Source organism: Lagenorhynchus albirostris, chromosome 20 (genome assembly GCF_949774975.1).
Source record: "Lagenorhynchus albirostris chromosome 20, mLagAlb1.1, whole genome shotgun sequence".
NCBI lineage: Eukaryota > Metazoa > Chordata > Mammalia > Artiodactyla > Delphinidae > Lagenorhynchus > Lagenorhynchus albirostris.
In genome coordinates this window covers 24,395,536-24,421,153 of record NC_083114.1, presented here as the reverse complement: position 1 = coordinate 24,421,153, position 25,618 = coordinate 24,395,536, and the positions used below count along the sequence as shown (strand labels likewise).

Sequence of the window (25,618 nt, the reverse complement as noted above, 5' to 3'; positions counted from 1 at the left end):
GTATAAAGATTTTTCTTCTTTTCAGTTTATTTCCTCAGGAAAGTTTCCTAGATTGAGAATTGACAGACCAAAGTATTAATACTTGTTTGAATCACATACTGCCAAGTGTTTATTTCAAAAAAGTCATCTTAATTTACACTTTTACAATCTGTGATATTTTCTTTTGTTATTTTTATTGTTTCAAGGAAACTATAAACTATTTCATAGAATCTCCTTAATCATTATTGGAGGTAACACTAATTTAATGATTTTCTTCAAAGAGTAGAGATAGTTAAGCTGTCTGTGAATGTCTTTTGGAATTACTATACCTGAATGACCTACACAATGATAAATTAAAAGTAGCTGAAATTTTCTTATGCTGAAATCTTCAAATATTTTTATCCCAACTCTCCTCCCATGCCTTCACTTAATGCAGAATTTCTTTAAGACAAAACAAAACAAAACACAATACATACTATTTAACAACCTTGACTTTGTCAATCAATTATTTCTTTTTTTTCAAAATTTGTATTTGTTTAATTTTTAAAAGAGCCTGGCTGGGCCTTGAGTACTTCCATGGTGCCTAGTGAACACTAACAATGGGTTACTGAGACCAGAGGTCAGAGTTATAAAGCCACATTGCAGTTCTGTGGAGCTGAGTGGGGAAAATCTATATTTCTGACTCATCCACTGTCCCCATGTGAGCACTCAAAACTGCAGAGGTCTGCCCAGGAAAAAAAAAAAAAAAAAAAAAACCTCAGTTTACACCAAGGTTGAAAACAAACAAATATAAATCATTTAAAGCACCACATCACTAAAGGCATTTATTTTGAAAGAATAAAAATGTAACTTGCAAATAAAGGGGTGCGGCACACAAATGAGCTGAGAACACAATGGTTGAAGAGGGAGGAGCTGTAAATACAGCCACGTACATGCCACATATCTCAGAGGGGCAGGCTCCTGAACACACTGGCTTCATAATATCAGACAGCCTACCAGAATCACAACTAGCTGCTGGACAATCATCGACAGGAAGACACTGAAACTCACCAAAGAAGATACCCCACAACCAAAGACAAAGGAGAAGCCACAATGAGATGGTAGGAGGGGTGCAACCACAGTTAAATCAAATCCCATAACTGCTGGGGGGGTGATGCACAGACTGCAGAACTATACCACAGAAGTCCACTCACTGAAGTGAAGGTTCTGAGCCCAACGTCAGGGTCTCAACCTGGTGGTCTGGCAATGGGAGGAGGAATTCTGAGAGAATCAGACTTGAAGATCAGTGAGACTTGATTGCAGGACTTCAACAGGACTGGGGGAAACAGAGACTCTACTCTTGGAGGGCACACACAAAGTAGTGTGTGCAATGGGACCCAGGGGAAAGAGCAGTGACCACAGGGGAGATGGAACCACACCTACCTGCTAGTGTTGGAGGGTCTCCTGCAGAGGTGGGTGATGGCTGTGGCTCACCATGGGGACAAGGACACTGGCAGCAGAAGTTCTGGGAAGTACGCCTTGGTGTGAGCCTTCTCAGAGTCGGCCATTAGCCTCACCAAAGAGCTCAGGTAGGCGCCAGTGTTGGGTTGCCTCAGGCCACACAAACAACGAGGAGGGAACCCAGCCCCACCCATCAGCAGTCAAGCGGATTAAAGTTTTACTGAACTCTGCCCACCAGAGCAACAGTCAACTCTACCCACCACCAGTCCGTCCCATCAGGAAACTTGCACAAGCCTCTTAGATAGCCTCATCGAGCACAGGGCAGACAGCAGAAGAAAGAAGAACTACAATCCTGCAGCCTGTGGAACAAAAACCACATTCACAGAAAGGTAGACAAGATGAAAAGGCAAAGAGCTATGTACCAGATGAGGGAACAAGATAAAGCCCCAGAAAAACAACTAAATGAAGTGGAGATAGGAAACCTACCAGAAAAAGAATTCAGCATAATAATGGGGAAGATGCTCCAGGACCTCGGAAAAAGAATGGAGGCAAAGATTGAGAAGATGCAAGAAATATTTAATAAAGACCTAGAAGAATTAAAGAACAAACAAACAGAGATGAACAATACAATAACTGAAATGAAAACTACACTAGAAGGAAAAAATAGCAGAATAACTGAGGCAGAAGAATGGATAAGTGACCTGGAAGACAAGATGGTGGAATTAACTGCTTCAGAGCAGAATAAAGAAAAAAGAATGAAGACAAATGAAGACAACCTAAGAGACCTCTGGGACAACATTAAATGCAACAACATTTGCATTATAGGGGTCCCAGAAGGAGAAGAGAGAGAGAAAGGACCTGAGAAAATATTTGAAGAGATTATAGTTGAAAACTTCCCTAATATGGGAAAGAAAATAACCATCCAAGTCCAGGAAGAACAGAGAGTCACATACAGGATAAACCCAAAGAGAAACATGTCAAGACACACAGTAATCAAAATGGCAAAAATTAAAGACAAAGAAAAATTATTAAAAGCAGAAAGGGAAAAATGACAAATAACATACAAGGGAACTCCCATAAGGTTAACAGCTGATTTCTCAGCAGCAACTCTACAAGCCAGAAGGGAGTGGTATGATATACTTAAAGTGATGAAAGGGAAGAACCTACAACCAAGATTACTCTACCCAGCAAGGACCTCATTCAGATTCAATGGAGAAATCAAAAGCTTAACAGACAAGCAGAAGCTAAGAGAATTCAACACCACCAAAGCAGCTCTACAACAAATGCTAAAGGAAGTTCTCTAAGTGGGAAACACAAGAGAAGAAAAGGGTCTACAAAAACAAACACAAAACAATTAAGAAAATGGTCAGAGGAACAAACATATCAATAATTACCTTAAACACGAATGGATTAAATGCTCCAACCAAAAGAAACAGGCTTGCTGAATGGATACAAAAACAAGACCCATCTATATGTTGTCTAAAAGGGACCCACTTCAGACCTGGGGACACATACAGACTGAAAGTGAGGGGATCAAAAAAGATATTCCATGCAAATGGAGATCAAAAGAAAGCTGAAGTAGCAATACTCATATCAGATGAAATAGACTTTAAAATAAAGAATGTTACAAGAGACAAGGAAGGACAGTACATAATGATCAAGGAATCAATCCAAGAAGAAGATATAACCATTATAAATATATATGCACCCAACATAGGAGCACCTCAATACATAAGGCAACTGCTAACAACTATAAAAGAGGAAATCGACAGTAACACAATAATAGTGGGGAAATTTAACACCTCACATACACCAATGGACACATAATCCAAAATGAAAATAAATAAGGAAACAGAAGCTTTAAATGATGCAATAGACTAGATAGATTTAACTGATATTTTTAGGACATTCCATCCAAAAAACAGCAGATTACACTTTCTTCTCAAGTGCACACAGAACATTCTCTAGGATAGATCACATCTTGGGTCACAAACCAAGCCTCAGTAAATTTAAGAAAATTGAAATCATATCAAGCATCTTTTCTCACCACAATGCTATGAGATTAGACATGAATTACAGGGAAAAAAAATGAAAAAAAACACAAGCACATGGAGGTAAAACAATATGATAATAAATAACCAAGAGATCACCAAAGAAATCAAAGAGGAAATCAGAAAATACCTAGAGACAAATGACAATGAAAACACGATGATCCAAAACCTATGGGATGCAGCAAAAGCAGTTCTAAGAGGGAAGTTTATATCTATAGAAGCCTACCTCAAGAAACAAGAAAAATCTCAAACAATCTAACATTACACCTAAAGGAACTAGAGAAAGAAGAACAAGCAAAACTCAAAGTTAGCAGAAGGAAACAAATCATAAAGATCAGAGCAGAAATGAATGAAATAGAAACCAAGAAAACAATAGCAAAGATCAACAAAACTAAAAGCTGGTTCTTTGAAAAGATAAACAAAATTGATAAACCATTAGCCAGACTCATCAAGAAAAAGACGGAGAGGACAGAAATCAATAAAATTAGAAATGAAAAAGGAGAAATTACAACAGACACCACAGAAATACACAGCATCCTAAGAGACTATGACAAGGAACTTTATGCCAATAAAATGTACAACTGGGAAGAAATGGACAAATTCTTAGAAAGGTATAACCTTCCAAGACTAAACCAGGAAGAAATAGAAAATATGGACAGACGAATCACAAGCACTTAAATTGAAACTGTGATTAAAAACTTTTAACAAACAAAAGTCCAGGACAAGATGGCTGGACAGGGGAACTCTATTAAACATTTAGAGAACAGCTAACACCCATCCTTCTCAAACCCTTCCAAAATATAGCAGAGGGAGGCACACTCCCAAACTCATTCTATGAGGCCACCATCACCCTGATACCAAAACCAGACAAAGATACTACAAAAAAAGAAAATTACAGACCAATATCACTGATGAGTATAGATGCAAAAATCCTCAACAAAATAGTAGGCAACAGAATCCAATAACACATTAAAAGGATCATACACCATGATCAACTGGGATTTATCCAAGTGATGCAAGGATTCTTCAATATACATAAATCATTCAATGTGATAAACCATATTAACAAATTGAAGAATGAAAACCATATGATCATCTCAATAGATGCAGAAAACGCTTATGACAAAATTGAACAACTGTTTATGATAAAAACTCTCCAGAAAGTGGGCATAGAGGGAACCTACCTCAACATAATAAAGGCCATATATGACAAACCCACAGCAAACATAATTGTCAATGGTGAAAAAATGAAAGCATTTCCTCTAAGATCAGGAAGAAGACAAGGATGTCCACTCTCAACACTATTATTCAACATAGTTTTGGATGTCATAGCAATGGCAGTCAGAGAAGAAAAATAAATAAAAAATACAAATTGGAAAAGAAGAAGTAAAACTGTCACTGTTTGCAGATGACGTGATACTATACATATAGAATACCAAAGATGCCACCAGGAAACTACTAGAGTAAATCAATGAATTTGGTAAAGTTGCAGGACACAAAATTAATGCACAGAAATCTCTTGCATTCCTATAAACTAATTATGAAAAATCTGAAAGAGAAATTAAGGAAACAATTCCATTTACCATTGCAACAAAAATAATAAAATACCTAGGAATAAACCTACCTAGGGAGACTAAAGACCTATAGGTAGAAAATTATAAGACACTGATGAAAGAAATTAAAGAGGATATCAGGGCTTCCCTGGTGGCACAGTGTTTGAGAGTCTGCCTGCCGATGCAGGGGACACGAGTTTGTGCCCCGGTCCAGGAAGATCCCACGTGCTATGGAGTGGCTGGGCCCATGAGCCATGGCTGCTGAGCCTGTGCATCCGGAGCCTGTGCTCTGCAATGGGAGAGGTCACAACAGTGAGAGGCCCTCATAATGCAAAAAAAAAAAGAGGATACCAACAGATGGAGAAATATACCATGTCCTTGGATTGGAAGAATCAATAGGGTGAAAATGACGATACTACCCAAAGCAATGTACAGATTCAATGCAATCTCTATCAAATTACCAATGGCATTTTTTATGGAACTAGAACAAAATGTCTTAAAATTTGTATGGAGACACAAAATACCCCAAATAGCCAAAACAGTCTTAAGGGGAAAAAAAACAGAGCTTGAGGAATCAGACTCCCTGACTTCAGACTATACTACAAAGCTACAATAATCAAGAAACTGGACAGCTACATGTAAAAGAGTGAAATTAGAACACTCCCTAACACCATACACAAAAATAAACTCAAAATGGATTTGAGACCTAAATGTAAGACTGGACACTATAAAACTCTTAGAGGAAAACATAGGAAAAACACTCTTTGACATAAATCACAGCAAGATCTTTTTTGATCCACCTCCTAGAGTAATGGTAATAAAAACAAAAATAAACAAATGGGACCTAATGAAATTTAAAAGCTTTTGCACAACAAAGAAAGCCATAAAGAAGATGAAAAAACAACCCTCAGAATGGGAGAAAGTATTTGCAAATGAATCAACAGACAAAGGATTAACCTCCAAAATATATAAACAGCTCATGCTGCTCAATATTAAAAATACAAACAACCCAATCAAAAATGGGTAGAAGACCTAAATAGACATTTCTCCAAAGAAGACATACAGATGGCCAAGAAGCACAGGAAAAGCTGCTCAACGTCACAAATTATTAGAGAAATGCAAATCAAACTACAATGAGGGATCACCTCACACCAGTTAGAATGGTCATCATCAGAAAATATACAAACAACAGATGCTGGAGAGTGTGTGGAGAAAAGGGAACCTTCTTGCACTGTTGGTGGGAATGTAAACTGCTACAGCCACTATAGAGAACAGTATGGAAGTTCCTTTAAAAAACTAAATATAGAATTACCATATGATCCAGCAATCCCACTACTGGGCATATATCCAGAGAAAACCATAATTCAAAAAGACACATGCACCACAATGTTCATTGCAGCACTATTTACCATAGCCAAGTCATGGAAGCAACTTAAGTGCCCAGCGACAGACAAATGGATAAAGAAGATGTGGTACATATATACAATGGAATATTACTAAGCCATAAAAAGGAATGAAATTGGGTCATTTGTAGAAAAGTGGATGGATCTAGAGACTGTCATACAGAGTTAAGTAAGTCAGAAAGAGGAAAACAAGTATCATATATTAATGCATATATGTGGAACCTAGAAAAATGGTACAGATGAACCTGTTTGCAGGGCAGAAATTGAGACACAGATGTAGAGAACAAACATATGGACACCAAGGGGGAAAAGCAGTGGGGGGTTGAGGGTGGTGGTGTGATGAATTGGGCGATTGGGATTGACATGTATACACTGATGTGTATAAAATTGATGACTAATAAAGACCTGCTGTATAAAAAAATAAATAAAATAAAATTCAGAAAAAAAATCAGACAGCCTGTTTGTTCACAATATTAAAAGACATCTGGAATTAGCTACAGTAAGGGATTGAAAGTTGCCTGAAGAATGGACACAGAAAGGCTGTGTCTGTGGATGCCATGTCATTTGGGATGGTGGAGCTGCTGGGCCTTCCTACTGACCACTGTCTTGCAAAAAGTGCAGAAAAGGGAGGGATGGTTTTATTCATCTTCCATCATTCCTTTCACTGGGTCCTTCTGTCTCATCTCATCCAGCTGTCTCTTTGTCTCTTCTTCCATCCTTCAAATGTTCTCCATAGTCAGGTCAACCCAGTTATTGATCCAACAGAATAGCTGCCTGTGGAAGTTTGTAAACAGATGTCTCTCTTGCTTATGTATAAAATTTTCCACTTTGTTCTGTAGGCCCCACCCCTTGAACTTGACAGTATCCAGTTTATATGCACACAAGTATGGGCAGTCTTTCTGATTTACAAGTTCTTATTTCCAATTGGGGTCAAGGATCCTCGGCCTGTTTTGATAGATAAAAATTTTTCTGGATCTTCCTCTGCCTTGTAATTCTGTCTAAGTACTTCACTTTAATCTGCAATGTCTGTATATATGGCTTCCACATGTTTCCATGCCTCAGGCTCCAGTTTATGCACATTTTCCTGGGTGCCAAGATCTGGTTTATGCCAGGTTTTCATTTTAATCAGACAGTATTCTTTCAGGTACTCATTTGTAATAACAGTTCTGTAATAAAAGTAGTCATTACATGCTTTTTCATATATATCCAGGGCTCCATCTGGGGCCAGCATTCCAACAAACGTGGGCACTTTGCCCTGTAAGTGGTAGATCTTGTGCATGTACTGGCCTTTCTCACCGTTCTTTTCATAGGTCTCATTCACCAGAACCTCCACACTTTCACCACCACCCATTCCCATTTTCCCTGGCCTCCACCACAGAATACAGCTGCCCTACTTGACACTCTTCTACAGACGCAGGTAGGATGACTCCATACTCCTTGAACAGCATCATGTTGCTTCCAGCTCAAGGGTTGCCCACTGCCTGCCCAGCTTCCCACGGCTTCTTGGCAGCCCCTCTCCTGGTGGTCCAGACTGCTGCCTGTGTGATTTCATCATGGTCTGCTGTCCCCACAGCTCTCTCTGCTGTCGCCTCACCGGATCCTGCTGCCCCAGCCTCACCCCCTCCCGCCATTTATTTCTTTTAAAAATAAGCCCAGGTAATTTTTACAGAACTGTGCTTTTATTTTGTATGTGGTGCAGTTGTGTCTGTTATTTTTGTTTTTTGGTGTTTTTTTTGCATTGCATTACATATATTATTAATCCATTAATGTTTTTTCTAGTGATTTCTTTTTGAAACCAAAGACAATTCTTTGATAAGATCAATAAAATTGATGAAACCCCAAAGCCATACTGATCAGGAAAAAACAAAAGAGAGAGAAAGCACAAGTCATCAATTATAGGAATAAGAGAGGTGACATTACTACAGATTTTACAGACATTAAAATAATAGTAAGGGTGTGTTATGGGTAACTTTAGGCTAATACTGTGGACACTAACACATTGTAATGTTTTTTCCACTTCTCTGTAAATTTGTGTGTTCATGTGTGTTTGTGTATAATAGTAAAAAAAAAAAAAGAATTTTAGATTTAAAGCAAGGGAGAAAATCATGCATTAGTACATGAAACCCAAATAAAATGGATTAAAAAAAGCTGGAGAAAATATTTGCAATATAATGACAATCCAAGGAGTATTAGTTCTAATATATAAGTAGCTTTGAATCTGTATAAGAAGATAAACATTCTTATTAAGAAAAAAAAGGAAATTTTCAAAGCGAAAAATTTTTAAATGGCCAATAAAAATAAATGTGTTTATATACAAATATATATAATAATCAAGCTCAAAGTTAAGTAAATATAAAGTATTCAACATTAGGTAGAATTTTCAGCTGTCACCTTTTCAAAACTATTTTAATGAAAATATTTAGTACTGGCAAGGTTATAGGTTAACATACTTATGCACTGCAACAGGCTTTTTTTAAGAGAGTCTGGAAGTTATTATGTATCTGATAAAATATGTCACAACTCTTTCAAAAAGTACTTCAACATTTTTGACAATGAATTCCTCATCTAACATTTATGAAAAATTTGTTTATCAGAGTTTTAATTTCATGACATTTCATGAAATATTAGTCATCACAATGAACAATAATAAGGAATTGGTTAAATTACACTATACATATAATACTTTAATAGGCAAATGTTATAAATAATTATTTAGATGAGTATGTAATAAGAAGAAAAATTCTCACTTTATATTAGCAATTAAAAGACAAATTACAAAACAGCATATATAATGTAATCTCATATTTTTTGAAAAATTGTTTGAAGACTTTAGTAAAATTAAAATAATGCTTATTTCTAGCTAGTGTTTTAGGTGAGTTTTGTGTAAGTTTGTGTTTTTTCCTTTATTATGCAAATTTATACAATAAACATTTATTAATTTTATGAACATTATAGAACCAAAAAAACTATTTTCTTGTTAAAAATATTTGCTTAGCATTTTTCTTGCTTGCTTTTTGTTTACTGGGTTGATTGTAGTAGATGGTGTGTTTTTGATTTAATGTAGTAAAATGTACATGGTTTGGAGTATTTCATTTTATGATTTTTACCCATTAGGCCATTATATCCTTCCTAAGTGTCTTCACTTAGAAAGAACAGTCAGAAAATATACTGAGAAGTGCCTTCCCTAAGTAAACAGAAGGAGAGTATTGAAACTAGCTACTGGGCAGAAAGGCTCATTTTGGGAATTCTGCTCTTAGGTCTCTAGGTTCCCATTCAAAGATGAGGTGCAACATTTTTACAGTTGAAATTCAAATAGTACAATTAACCATTCTATGTTTCCCCAAAGGAAACAGTATAGTTTCTTCCCACTGTCAAGGTTTGTATAGCTTAGGAAAGAAAAAAATTAAAGAAGAATCCATGATTGCTGCATCTGACTGCTTGACTGCTGGTTATGCTGGATGAGCACCTTTACCACAGCAGGCAAACTAATGAAACTTTCTGAACCTCAGTTTTCTCATCAGAAAATACCTGAGCATATTGATTTTTAATTTGCATAATTTTGTGAAGATTAAAGTGTTGAAAGCACCAGGTTTCCAACGTGGTTTGTTTTATCATGGTAGGTCTTATGATAGGGTACCCTTCAGCAAGCCTGAAACTAGAACAATGTGCTGTTTTCAACAATAGCACAGTAATCTCTTGAGGTCCCACTACATGGTAAATAATATGTGTGTAAATTTTTGAGACTCTTTTGCTCTTGTGACCTATTGAAAGAGTCTCATGACTTTAAGGTCATTTGTATATGCTGTTAAAATGAGACAGTGATTTACTTTACAGTTTAATATATCTCCCAAGACTCTTCTTTATTATTCATTACCTTAGTAGTTTATCTTAGATATTCCTAACTATGTTTGCTAAAGAAATTTTAGAATGGTATATAATGGCATTGCCTCAGGCAAAAACTTTGATTGATATTTCCATTGTACTGGTTTTCTCTGATTTAACTCAATAACATTTTTTTTGAATTTTGTTTTATTTTTATACAGCAGAATCTTAATACTTGTCTATTTTATACATATCAGTGTATACATGACAATCCTAATCTCCCAATTCATCCCACCACCCATGCCCCACTTTCCCCTTGCAGCATCCACATGTCTGTTCTCCATCTGCATCTCTACCTCTGCTCTGCAAACCAGTTCATCTGTACCATTTTTCTAGATTCCACATATATACATTAACATATGATATTTGTTTTTCTCTTTCTGACTTACTTCACTCTGTATGACAGACTCTATGTCCATACACATCTCTACAAATGACCCAGTTTCATTCCTTTTTATGGCTGAGTAATATTCCATTGTATATATGTACCACATCATCTTTATCCATTCATCTGTTGATGGGCATTTAGGTCGCTTCCATAACCTGGCTATTGTAAATACTGCTGCAATGAATATTGGGGTGCATGTGTCTTTTTGAATTATAGTTTTATCTGGGTATATTCTCAGCAGTGGGATTGCTGAATCATATGGTAATTTTATTTTTAGTTTTTAAGGAACCTCCATACCATTCTCCATAGTGGCTGTATCAATTTACATTCCCACCAACAGTGTAGGAGTGTTCCCTTCTCTCCACATTCTCTCCAACATTTATTGTTTGTAGATATTTTGATGGCCATTCTGACTGTTGTGATGTGATACGTCATTGTAGTTATGATTTACGTCTCTCTAATAATTAGTGACGTTGAGTATCTTTCATGTGCTTTTTGGCCATCAGAATGTTTTCTTTGGAGAAATGTCTATTAAAGTCTTCCACCCATTTTTTTGATTGGGTTGTTGATTATTTTTGATATTGAGCTGCATGAGTTCTTTGTATATTTTGGAGATTAATCCTTTGTCAGCTGCTTTATTTGCAAATATTTTGTCCCATTCTGAAGGTTGTCTTTTCATCTTCTTTATAGTTTCCTTTGCTGTGCAAAAGCTTTTAAGTTTCATTAGATCCCATTTGTTTATTTTTATTTTATTTCCATTACTCTAGGAGGTGGGTCAAAAAAGATCTTGCTGTGATTTATGTCAAAGAGTGTTCTTCCTATGTTTTCCTCTAAGAGTTTTATATGTCTGGGCTGACATTTAGGTCTTTAATCCATTTTGAGTTTATTTTTGTGTATGGTGTTAGGGAGTGTTCTAATTTCATTCTTTTACATGTAGCTGTCCAGTTTTCCCAGCACCACTTATTGAATAGACTGTCTTTTCTCCATTGTATATCTCTGCCTCCTTTGTCATAGGTTAGTTGATCATAGGTGCGTGGGTTTATTTCTGGGCTTTCTATCCTGTTCCATTGATCTATATGTCTGTTCTTATGTGAGTACCATACTGTCTGGATTACTGTAGCTTTGTAGTATAGTCTGAAGTCAGGGAGTCTGATTCCTCAAGCTCTGTTTATTTCCCTCAAGATTGCTTTGGCTGTCTGGGGTCTTTAGTGTCTCCATACCAATTTTAATGGTTTTTGTTCTAGTTTTGTAAAAAATGCCATTAGTATTTTGATAGGGATTGCAATGAATCTGTAGATTGCTTTGGGTAGTAGAGTCATTTTCACAATATTTATTCTTCCAATCCAACAACATGATATATATCTCCATCTGTTGGTGTCTTCTTTGATTTCTTTCATCAGTGTCTTATAGTTTTCTGAGTACAGGTCTTTTGTCTCCTTAGGTAGGTTTACTCCTAGGTATTTTATTCATTTTGTTGCAATGGTGAATGGGATTGTTTCCTTAATTTTTCTTTTGGATCTTTCATTGCTAATGTATAGGAATGCAAGGGATTTCTATATACTGATTTCGTATCCTGCAACTTTACCAAATTCATTGATTAGCTCTAGTAGTTTTCTGGTGGCATCTTTAGGATTATCTTTGCATAGTATCATGTCATCTGCAAATGCAGACACTTTTACTTCTTCTTTTCTAGTTTGGATTCCTTTTATTTCTTTTTCTTCTCTGATTACTGTTTGTAAGACTTCCAAAACTATGTTGAATAAAAGTGGCAAGAGTGGACATTCTTGTCTTGTTCCTGATCTTAGAGGAAATGCTTTCAGCTTTTCACCATTGAGAATGATGTTTGTTGTGGGTTTGTTGTATATGGCCTTTATTATGTTGAGGTAGGTTCCCTCTCTGCCCACTTTCTGGAAAGTTTATATCATAAATGTCGTTGAATTTTGTCAAAAGCTTTTTCTGCATGGATTGAGATGATCATATGGTTTTTATTCTTCAATTTGTTAATATGGTGTAACATTGATTGATTGGCATATATTGAAGAATCCTTGCATCCCTGGGATAAATCCCAATTGATCATAATATATGATCCTTTTAATGTGTTGTTGGATTATTTTTGCTAATATTTTGTTGAGGATTTTTGCATCTATATTCATCAGTGTTATTGGTCTGTAATTTTCTTTTTTTGTAGTATCTTTGTCTGATTTTGGTATCAGGGTGATGGTATCCTCATAGAATTAATTTGGAAGTATTCCTCTGTGAATTTTTGGAAGAGTTTGAGAAGGATGGGTGTTAGCTGTTTTCTAAATGTTTGATAGAATTCACGTGTGAAGACTTCTTTTCCTGGACTTTACTTTGTTGGAAGATTTTAATCACAGTTTCAATTTCATTACTTGTAATTGGTCTGTTCATATTTTCTATTTCTTCCTGGTTCAGTCTTGGAAGGTTATACCATTCTAAGAATTTGTCCATTTCTTCCAGGTTGTCCATTTTATTGGCATAGAGTTTCTTGTAGTAGTCTCTTATGATGCTTTGTATTTCTGTGATGTCTGTTGTAATTTCTCCTTTTTCATTTCTAATTTTATTGATTTGAGTCCTCACCCTCTTTTTCTTGATGAGTCTGCATAAAGTTTTATCAAACTTGCTTATCTTCTCAAAGAAACAGCTTTTAGTTTTTTTTTTTTTTTTTTAATCTTTGCTACTGTTTTCTTTGTTTCTGTTTTCTTTATTTCTGCTCTGATCTTTATGACTTCTTCCCTTCTGCTAACTTGGGTTTTGTTTATTCTTCTTTCTCTAGTTCCTTTAAGTGTAAGGTTAGATTGTTTATTTGAGATTTTTCTTGTTTCTTGATGTAGGATTCTATTGCTATAAACTTCCCCCTCAGAACTGCTTTTGCTGCATCCCTTAGGTTATGGATCATTGTGTTTTTGTTGTCATTTGTCTCTAGGTATTTTTTGATTTCCTGCTTTATTTCTTCAGTGATCTCTTGGTTATTTTGTAATGTACTGTTTACTCTCCATGTGTTTGTGTTTTTATGTCTTTTTCCCTCTAATATTTTTCTAATCTGATAGCATTGTGATCAGAAAAGATGCTTGATATGATTTCAATTTTCTTAAAGTTACTGAGCCTTCATTTGTGACCCAAGATGTTATCTAGCCTCGAGAATGTTCCATGTGCACTTGAGAAGAAAGTGTAATCTTCTGTTTTTCTGATTGGATGTCCTATAAATATCAATAAAATCTATCTGGTGTATTGTGTCATTTAAGCTTACATTTCCTTATTAATATTCTGTCTGGATGATATGTCCATTGGTGTAAGTGAGATGTTAGAGTCCCCCAGTATTATGGTGTTACTGTCAATTTCCTCTTTTATAGCTGTTAACATTTGCCTTATGTATTGAGGTGCTCCTATATTGGGTGCATATATATTTATAATTGTTATATTTTCTTCTTGGTTAGATCACTTCATCATTGTGTAGTGTCCTTCCTTGTCTCTTGTAACATTCATTATTTTAAAGTCTATTTTATCTGAGGGGAGAACTTCAAGATGGCAGAGATCAACTTCTTCCCCACAAATACATCAGAAATACAATTACATGTGGAACAACTCCTAAAGTACACCTACTGAATGCTGGCAGAAGACCTCAGACTTCCCAAAAGGCAAGAAACTTCTTCCCCACAAATATATCAGGAATACAATTACATGTAGAACAACTCCTAAAGTACACCTACTGAATGCTGGCAGAAGACCTCAGACTTCCCAAAAGGCAAGAAACCCCTCATGTACCTGGGTAAGGCAGAAGATAAAAGGAAAGACAGAGACAAAAGAATAGGGACAGGACCTGCACCTCTGGGAGGGAGCTGTGAAGGAGGAAATGTTTCCACACACTAGGAAGCTCCTTCACTGGCAGAGACAGAAAGTGCAAGGGGGGAGGGGAAGCTTCAGAGTCACGGAGGAGAGCGCAGCAACAGGGGTGCAGAGGGCAAAGCGGAGAAGTTCCCACACAGAGGATCATTGCTGACCAGCACTCACCAGCCTGAAAGGCTTGTCTGCTCACCTGCTGGAGCAGGTGTGTGCTGAGAGCTGAGGTTCTGGCTTCGAAAGTCAGATCCCAGGGAGAGGACTGGGGTTGGCTGGGGGAACACAGCCTGAAGGGGCTAGTGCACCACAGCTATCCCGGAAGGTGTCCGGGAAAATTTCTGGACCTGCCTAAGAGGCAAGAGACCATTTCTTCAGGATGCGTGAGAAGAGGGGATTCAGAGTACTGCTTAAACAAGCTCCAGAGATGGGTGCGAGCCACGGCTATCACCTCAGACACCAGAGACAGGCATGAGATGCTAAGACTGCTGTTGCAGCCACCAATTGGCCTGTGTGCAAGCACAGGTCACTATCCACACCTCCCCTCTCAGGAGCCTGTGCAGCCTGCCATTGCCAGGGTCCCGTGATCCAGGGACAACTTCCCTGGGAGAGCACACGTCATGCCTCAGGCTGGTGCAACATTATGCGAGCCTCTGCTACCATAAGCTCACCCTACCTACTGTACCTCTCCCTCCCCTTGGCCTGAGTGAGCCAGAGCCCCCAATCAGCTGCTACTTTAACTCTGTCCTGTCTGAGTGAAGAACAGATGCCCTCAGTTGACCTACATGCAGAGGCAGGGCCAAATTCAAAGCTGAACACCAGGAGCTGCATGAACAAAGAAAAGAAAGGGAAATTTCTCCCAACAGGCTCAAGAGCAGTGGATTAAATCTCCACAATCAACCTGATGTACCCTGCATCTGTGGAATACCTGAATAGACAATGAATAGTCCCAAAATTGACGTAGTGGGATTTGGGAGCAACTGTAGACTTGGGGTTTGCTTTCTGCATCTAATTTGTTCCTGGTTTTATGTTTGTCTTAGTTTATTATTTAGAGTTTATTATCATTGGTAGTTTTTTTATTGACTTGATTGCTCTTTTCCTCCTTTTCCTGTTTTTATATATAGATATATAATTTTTTTCCTTTTTTCTCTTTTTGTGAGTGTGTATATGTATGCTTCTTTTTGTGATTTTGTCTGTACAGCTTTGCTTTTACCATTTGTTCTAGGGTTCTGTCTGTCCAGTTTTTTTTGTTTGTTTTTGTTTTATTTTTAGTATAGTTGTTAATGCTTGTATCACTGTTGGATTTGTTTTTTGGTTTGCTTGCTCTTTTTCTTTCTTTCTTTCTTTCTTTCATTCTTTCTTTTCTCTCTCTTATTTTCACTACTTTTTAATTTTTATTTCTTTTTTTATTTTTCCTTTTAATAACTTTATTTTCTTTCTTTCTTTCTTTTTTCTACTTTTTCTTCTGAGTTGTGTGACAGACAGTGTCTTGGTGCTCCAGTAGGGTGTCAGGCCTGTGTCTCTGAGGTGGGAGAGGCAAGTTCAGGACATTATTCCACCATAGAAGTCCCAGCTCCACATAATATCAAGCAGCAAAAGCTCTCTCAGAGATCTCCATCTCAATTCTAAGACCCAGCTCCAGTCAACAATCAACAAGCTACAATTCTGGAAACACTATGCCAAACAACTAGCAAGAGAGGAACACAACCCCATCCATTAGCAGAGAGGCTGCCTAAAATCATAAGGTCACAGACACCCCAAAACACAACACCAGATGTGCTCCTGCCCACCAGAAAGAAAAGATCCAGCATCATCCACCAGAACACAGGTACTAGTCTCCTCCAGCAGGAAGCCTACACAACCCACTGAACAAACCTTAGCCACTGGGGACAGACACTAAAACAATGGGAACTATGAACCTGCAGCCTGTGAAAAGGAGATCCCAAACACAGTAAGTGACACAAAATGAGAAACACACAGCAGATGAAGTAGCAAAGTAAAAACCCACCAGACCAAACAAATGAAGAGGAAATAGGCAGTCTACCTGAAGCAGAATTCAGAGTAATGATAGTAGAGATGATCCAAAATCTTGGAAACAGATTGGAGAAAATGCAAGAAACGTTTAAAAAGGACCAAGAAGAACTAAAGAGCAAACCAACAATGATGAACATGTAAAAAGTCCATGTAAAATAGATAGCTAGTGGGAAGTATCCACATAGCACAGGGAGATCAGCTCGATGCTGTGTGACCACCTAGAGGGGTGGGATAAGGAGGGTGGGAGGGAGACACAAGAGGGAGGAGATATGGGGATATATGTTTATGTACAGCTGATTCACTTTGTTATAAAACAGACACTAACACACCATTGTTAAGCAATTATACTCCAGTAAAGTTAAAATAAATAAAATTTAAAAATAAAGTCTATTTTAACTAAGTATTGCTACTCCAGCATTCTTTTGATTCCCATTTGCATGGATTAACATTTTCCATCCCCTCACTTTCAGTGTATATGTCCCTAAGTCTGAAGTTGGTCTCTTGTAGACAGCATATATATGGGTCTTGTTACTGTATTCATTCAGCGAGGCTTTGTCTTTTGGTTGGAGCATTTAATCCATTCCCATTTAAGGTAATTATTGATATGTATGTTCCTATTTCCATTTTCTTAATTGTTTTAGGTCTGTTTTTGTAGGTCCTTTTCTTCTCTTGTGTTTCCCACTTAGAGAAGTTCCTTTAGCATTTATTTTAGAGGTGGTTTGGTGGTGCTGAATTCTCTTAGCTGTTGCTTGTCTGTAAAGCTTTTGATTTCTCCATCAAATCTGAATGAGATCCTTGCCTGGTACAGTAATCTTGGTTGTAGGTTCTTCCCTTTCATCACTTTAAATATGTCATGCTACTCCCTTCTGGCTTGTAGATTTTCTGCTGAGAAATCAGCTGTTAACCTTATGGGAGTTCCCTTGTATGTTATTTGTCATTTTTCCCTGTTGCTTTTAATATTTTTTCTTTGTCTTTAAATTTTGTCAGTTTGATTACTATATGTCTCAGCATGTTTCTTCTTGGGTTTATTCTGCCTCGGACTGTCTGCACTTCCTGTACTTGGGTGGCTATTTCCTTTCCCATGTTAGGGAAGTTTTTGACTATCATCTCTTCAAATATTTTCTTGGGTCCTTTCTCTCTCTCTTCTCCTTCTGGGACCCATATAATGTGAATGTTAGTACGTTTAATGTTGTCCCAGCAGTCTCTTAGTCCATCTTCATTTATTTTCATTCTTTTTTGTTTATTCTATTCTGTGGCAGTGAATTCCACCATTCTGTGTTCCAGGTCACTTATCTGTTCTTCTGCCTCAGTTATTCTGCTATTGATTCCTTCTAGTGTATTTTTCATTTTAGTTATTGTATTGTTCATCTCTATTTGTTTGTTCTTTAATTCTTCTAGTTGTTTTTTCTTTAAAATTCTAGGTGTTTGTTCTTTAATTCTTCTAGGTCTTTGTTAAACATTCCTTGCATCTTCTTGATCTTTGCCTCCAATTTTTTCCCAAGGTTCTGGATCATCTTCACTATCATTATTCTGAATTCTTTTCCTGGAAGTTTGCCTATCTCCAGTTCATTTGGTTGTTTTTCTGGGGTTTTATCTTGTTCTTTCATCTGGTACATAGTCCTGTGCCTTTTCATTTTGTCTATCTTTCTATGAATGTGGTTTTCTTTCCACAGGCTGCAGGATTATAATTCTGCTTGTTTCTCAATAACTTTTTGTTTATATGATGGAAGTTTTGTGATGGATATTTTTAAAAATATAGTGACAAACTTATCAGGCAAAATTTATACACATGCAAATTAATCCTGTTTGGTTCTCAAAATCATGGTCCACTATGAACACTTAAAGAAATAGATTGACATAAAATTCCAATGAAACACACATTAGCTCTTACACATTCCATCTACTGTCCAGTCTGGAATGAGTGGTCAGCATAGTCTGCAAACTGATAAAACCACTGGTAGACCATAAGCCATGAAACACATTTCTCTTTGTGATGTTCATGAGTGTGAGCTTGTTTGATATGTACTTACTGAAGTGCTCAAGCTTTTTGGCTTGCAATTAGAATGTTCCTCACAATGAAAACTAGCCCATGGGCCAACTATCCCTTGAAACCTCATAAGTAGAATTGGACCTAAGCTTCTCTCCCAGAAGAAGGAAACAAAATGTGTTTATATGATTATGAGTGCAGCGTAATGAAGGGCAGATGTTTGGGTCCAGTAATTCTTTAAAGATCATTTTCATTCATCCACTAAATTATTCATTCATTGACAAGAATTAGCACCTACTAAGTGTCAGACATTGTATAAGGTCTTCTTAGTGACAGAATATAAGAAACTAACGATCCATTCAAAAATTTTTTTTAAAAACTGTCTTTGTTTACTTAAGCTTGTGCTTCAGATTTTTGTGAGATGGATTTTTGCTTACCACAATCACAATTTTACCTGCTTGGATAGAAAGAAAAGAAAGATAAGAAAGAGCAGATTAAAAAGAATATAAGAAAACCATTTTCTACAATTCCTCCAGTAAAGTATATACATATATATTTATATCCTATATATATATTTATGTGTGTGTTTGTATATATATACACACATATATACAGAAGTTATATATATATATATATAAAGTACTTTATATGTGTTTGAAAAGTGCAGAAAAACTTTACTACTACAAATATTTAGGTTATATATATATATCATATGTATATTTATGTTAAATATTTGTAATAATAAAGTTTTTCTATACTTTTCATCAGCCAGTCAGAACTGAGCCTGTCTACATATGAATAAAGATGTCATAAGGAACAGTTTTTACGATATGAGCCACAGTTACTGTTGCTATGGAATTCCCTCCAACTCCCCATGTTCCCTTTGGTCTAAAAGGCATCTGTTAGATTCAGACCTAACACACAAACCCCAACAGTATTAGGGGGTTTACAGAATTGCTAAGTTAAAAGCAATATGGTACATGAATATGTGAACAGGGTAGCTCTTTTTCTGAAAGAGGGGTGGATCTTTATTCTGCTTTAGAGACAAGTGTCAGAACATATATTTTGTGATACAAAGGCTCAGAATGGGAAGGAAATTTTGAAAGACAAGTCCACCCCACTATATCTTGAAAACTCAGGAGTCTTTTTTTTTTTCTTTTTAAATCCCTCCTCCCTCCTTTCCCTCAAGGTTTTTAGGGTAAAAGCAAGAGACTATATTATGAATTGAAATACTGAGGAATGGGAGAAAATAAATACAAGGAAATAATAACTATCAGGGCTGCCAGCTGACATCACGCTACCTGCAAGTGAATCTACCCCAGTCCCTTGTGTTTCTTCAATGCATTGCATGATTTTAACAGTCACGGTGTCTAACTTTTAGCTTCCATTGTGCTTCTGGTGTAGCCAAAAGCAATTCCTAAGTCAAGTGCTTTTCTTTTTACCTTTCCTCAAAATTTTAAGAGCTAATATGAAATACCAAAACACCACTAACTGAAAACTGATTTTGGAACGAATTACAAAGCCAGCTCAGTTGAGAAGAACACATGGAGAAGTTTCAATCAACTACCTCTGTCCCCACTGAAAGTCTCTGTTAAATTTCTCTGACTGGGGCTTCAGTAGTAATGTTCAGATCTCTTGCAATCCAAAGAAGAATAATTTGCAAATTTAGCTATTGAAACTTAAGGAACAACTTTACTAACAGGACTTTAATTCCAGGGTTAACACAGATAAAATTAACTATATCTTTGAAAGGATAATGTAAGTCAGATTTATTAAGTTATGGCCAAAGAAAAATATTTAATAATGTTTTATCTTTTCCATGAATTCTAAAATTCTTGGGTGTCAGACTAAATGTTTCACATAACAATCATAAGCTGTGGGTTTTATCATTCTAATTTAACAGACGTGAAAAATGAGGAAAATAATGTGACTAGGGCTCAGATCCAGAAAGGGTTATCTGATATACAAGGCTGGACTTCCAATTACAATACTTACCTTTTGTTGAGAATTTACTGTTTTCATGCTCTGCGCTAAGTGTGTTATGTGCATTGTCTCATTTAACATTTACATAAACTCTATGGTATAGTTGCAATTACTTCTCATTATTTTCTAGATGATAAACCTGAAGCTTAGAGAAGTAAATTAATATCCCCTGTGCCACACAACTAGTGAAGGCTAGAGCAGGATCTTAGCCAGTCTTTGACTCTGCACTCTTCATTCTCATCCACCAGACAGTGTCATTGTCACTATTTCATCTGTGTTTGAAAATAGAGTTCATATAGATTGTTATTAGTAACAGAATGAGTATATGGAAATGGAGAAGCAATAAGGGAGGTAAAACGTAGCATAGTACATAAGTATTGCAATTCAACATTGAGAAAGACATAGGAGAGTGAATCCAATTCCCCAGAGTGCTGGGACTCCTCTCTGTTTGTTAGGGTAGAAGGACATGTGGTTGAAAAGGTGGGCCAAACAAAGTCCTAAGTTTTCCAGTGAGTTCTTTTCTGCTTCTTTGTGTGTACTTGGGGAATGCCAAAGACATATATAGAGCTATGTATGGCAGAGAGGAGTTAAAGCAGACCATGCTCACTCACATACTTCCAAAACAAAAGAGAGATTTTCCAATTGGTTCAGCCTTGCTAAACATGCCAAAGACGTGTAAAGCATAACTTTTTCTACAAAAGCATCCTAAATACTTATATTAGAGATAGGGAAGGTACAATCCAGATACACCAAACCAGACCACTAGTATTTGTCTCTCAAACCAGCCAGACAGTAAGGTATCTAAGAGTTCAGGTAGCCACATTCAGATAGCTAAAAGCAGGAAGCTGACAGATACCATGAGTATCAGGGATGATCTGAAAATGTTGAATTAACTGATAATTTTTGGATATGCTATTTTCTTAAATCCTTTAACAGATGGTACTTTCCCCACTAGCTGCAGCAGCATCTATCACAAAGTTGAAAAATTATGAACCATCCACCTAAAGTAGAAATTTCTCTATGTGTAGATGATAATTTGTGATGAAATCAAGTACAGTAGTGAGGGAACAAGCTTGTCCCTTTGCGTTTGACTATACAAGGAAATTAGGTTGCAGCCTCCAATTTTGCCCAGTGCTTAAACGGACCAAGAACCTATTTGAAGAGAAAAGGAAAATATGGTAGCAAGTTTTTTACTTCATGCACTTAATACATGTGTCTTGCTCGGTTAATGTTAACTTCTGAAAGATTCCATCCTCATACCATGATGCCAGTCAGATTGGTCTGACTCAGATGCACAAGAACACAAACCTTGCACTGATCTATGACTAAATCTTACCACAATTTACTATTAAAATTGAGCATTATCACACATTATTAGTAAAATTACTCCCTTGAAAGAATGGTTGCATGAAACCTCCCCACCTAGTGCCATGGGTAGCTTAATGAAATCCCTTCAGGTTTTGCTGGGCAATCTTTACTTTTTCAGGAGAACTCAAATAGCCATGTAAGTGCAAAGACATTAACATAAAAGGCTGCATAGATTCTGAAGATATTTTTAAGTTGATGAGAGACAGTATAAAGAATGTATTTTGACACATTTTGGTTTAGAAAAAAGCTTGACCCTTAATCGAGTTCTTAAAAAAAAATAGAAAGCACAGTAACCTCAAGATACCAAAATAATAAAATTAACACTGACTTCAATGTACTAGAAAATTTTATTAAGAACTGAATACATACCAAGGACACTGCCAATATTTTCAGGGCACTCAATTTCACACTTCTGTGTAGTAGGGACTATCACTGGCCTTATTTCACCACTGAGGAAACTGAGGCTCAGAAAGGTGAGGTTAATTATGCAAAGTCACAAAGTAAGTAGCAGAGTCAAGATTGAATCCAGATATTCCAGATCAAGAGCTCATTATTTAAAACAATAAACTGATTTGAGTCTTTCTGAGGAAAAAAATCAAAAAGAAAAATGTTCTATTAGGTCTAGGATGCCATAATCCCAATTCAATAAAAGGATGCCTGAAAATCATCTATAATTAAAGGGCTCTACTGAAACTAAATCAGTGTTACAGAGACAAAAAAAATATTAGTGGATTATTATATCCTGGTCATATTTCAAAGGATTTTATTTATAAAGTACCAAAGAGCTATGTTAAGATATAGATTTCCCTGTGAGAGTGAATAGAAGTGAAGTAAGTGTATTTCCAAACTCTTAAATGCCCTTCTCAGAGGCAAATTGAAGTCGTGTGTAGAGCAATGTTAGATTACTAGGCTTATAATGTCAGGAAAACTGCTTAACATTTTTAAACCTATTTCTTTGTTGGTACACACACACACACACATCCTATTCTACTGTCTAAAGTGTTGTGAGGGTGGTATAAATGTCTAGTGAAGGAGAGATCTGCTGGCAGTAATAGTAAAATAAGTAATTTGGCCCCACCCAACCACTGAAAACAAGTAGAAAATTTGAATTTAAAAACTCTGCTCAAAAGCATCAGCATGGTGATAAGACAATGAGGAGTGAATGGATCAAGATGCTAGAGACAAGGAAACCCAAAGAAATAGCTCAACATTTGGGCTATATTTGCCCTAGGGCGAGGGCATCTGCACATTCTGGACAAGGCAGCTGAATAGCTGAGAAGTTAAGCAGAGTTTTGGACAGACCCTGAGGCTCAGGGGATAAAAATTGGAGCTCAGCAACACCCCTTACACACACACACACACACACACACACACACACACACACACACAGGACATTGGGTTAAGAAGTCTAAAGTTTACACTCCAGGAGTAAAGGTGAGTCAAAACTAGATTGACCTTTATGATAACTGAAGCTCTGATTGGATACAGGAAATAATGGGCTTCTAGTGCACCAAAGGCAGGGGCTCTGTTGAAAGAGCACACAGTAGGGGATCTTAGGTGCTGTCAATGTTTTATTCTTGGCCTGAGTGGTGTTTACAAGAATTATTGACTTCATGACAGCTTATTGGTCTATACACTTATGATTTCCATGCTTTTCTCTACTAGGTTTTATCTTTCAGTAAAAGCATTTTTAAAATATTTATGGTAGGGACATAGTAAAGGGACAAAGTAGGTAATTAAATTGTTAATCCCACTAAGGGATCATAAGTAAAGAAAAAAAGTATAGGAGGCCCTGTAAGTTAGTAATCACTCAAGAAAGCAGATTTGTTTAACCACAAGACGAAGCAGGCTTGCTTAGTAACAAAACCATGCAACAGAAGCATGAGAAATGCCCCAAAACAATAAAACAATGGTGGAATGAGAACCACATCCTGCCCAGTAAGGTCAGTAAGTTAACGATTCCCAGGACATGCTCCTCTGTGCACACTAAAAACAAAAAAAAATTAAGGAAAGGTGACATTATCCTGAAACCTGAGATGATTTACCATATTTTAGTATATGTTACTGCCTTCTTGTGCATTTCCATTGTGCCGTGACAGTCCCAGTTTGACCACGTAGGGACAAGAAAACTCCCCCACCTGACATGGAGTAGGAACTGATGATGGAAGAATGACATCTAATCAAGAATGAGGAAAAAAGTGATCTTTTCCCCCTCCCCACTTTTCCTTTGATTATAAAACTGTAGCCAACTAAGTTCTGGGTGTGGCACTCCCTTGTCCATTCACTTGTATCTCTTACAAGCATCCTATACTAACAACTCTTTCCTTACCTGTCACTATACCTCTTGCTGATTTCTTTCTGCACCAAGACAGAGGAACCTATGCTCTACTAAGTACTGAGACCCATTCTGTCAGTTTCATTTATATTTAAGGCAAAAACAAACAAACAACCAAAAAAAAAAAACCCTTGTAATAATCTCTGGCATGTTAGAAGTTTATTCTTTCTATGGTATTTTTAAAAATTTTTTCAGTAGTTTAGATAGATAGATAGATGATAGAAAATCTACAATACCAAGCTTTTAGATAAAAAAGAACACACAATAAGTAAATAAACACAATAAAATACCAGTATAAATCCTGAAAATTCAGGACTATGTAATACTGAAATGAGGTTTCTGCTTCTTCCCCAGAGTTTGATAATGTGAGCCACAATGTTCACTGATGGCAAAGTACAAGGCAAAGAATTCATGACAGTGTACACTGCTGCCAGGTATGAAAAAAGAGAGAGAGAAAGCGCAAAGGAAGGAAGGAAGAAAGGAAGGAGAGGAGGGAGGTAGGGAGGAAAGAAGCCTTCTGAAAACCAGATCCCTGGAGCATTGAAACCATTCTATTTTCAGTAAGATGCCCAGGCTCCCAGCATACCCATTTCCAAAGACTTCTCAAGGGCCTGGCTTCCACCTAGAGGGTCACATCATGTGAGCATACCTAATTGTTCAGGAATGTCACTGAGCACAATCCATTAATGTGAAATCCTCTTGCCAAGGTTTCAGAATAAAAAAATATAATGACCTTATATTTTTTTCTTTTAAAAGTGTCCATCTGTCTTAATCAGATTTAGTAGAGACAGGGGCAAACTAATCTCCCAGAAGAATTTAATGTGAGGTAGAAAGGAAATGCTAGCTATCCCTACCACCCAAAACAGCCAGAGGAGAGCTACCTTCTCTCATCCTCACTCCCAAGATTCTGTCAATTTCTACTCAATTGTTGAAACTTTTCCTTTCTTCAGACCATAACTTTGTGCTTTTAGAATGTAGCATTCTTGAACGCTTTGATTATCATCTTTGGAAACCAGGTAAACTGAAGCCCAAATACCAGCTCTATCAGCTATTCTATTTTTAGATATCAAGCACGCCACATCATTGAGCCTCACTTTCTGAATCTGTTAAATAGACATAATCACCAATGTCCCAGGGTTAATGTTAATGCATGAACAGCAAACATTTCAAGGCCTGAGACATGAAAATCTCAGCAAATGCTATTATGCTATTTCCTTCTGCTTCTCTCTCATTTTACTTGTTTTTTCAAAAGACTGTGTATTTGTGATTGGCTGTGCTATTATATTCCAAGGCAACCAGTTGATTCAATCAATGTAGATTTTGAGTTACACTCAAACCATACCTCATGTTGCATTTTGGA

General features: G+C 36.8%; 1 pseudogene; it reads right to left on the bottom strand.

The window, feature by feature from the left end:
* Positions 1–7,064: 7,064 nt before the first annotated feature.
* On the bottom strand, positions 7,065–7,877 carry LOC132511449 (phosphatidylinositol transfer protein alpha isoform-like; annotated as a pseudogene).
* Positions 7,878–25,618: the final 17,741 nt, after the last annotated feature.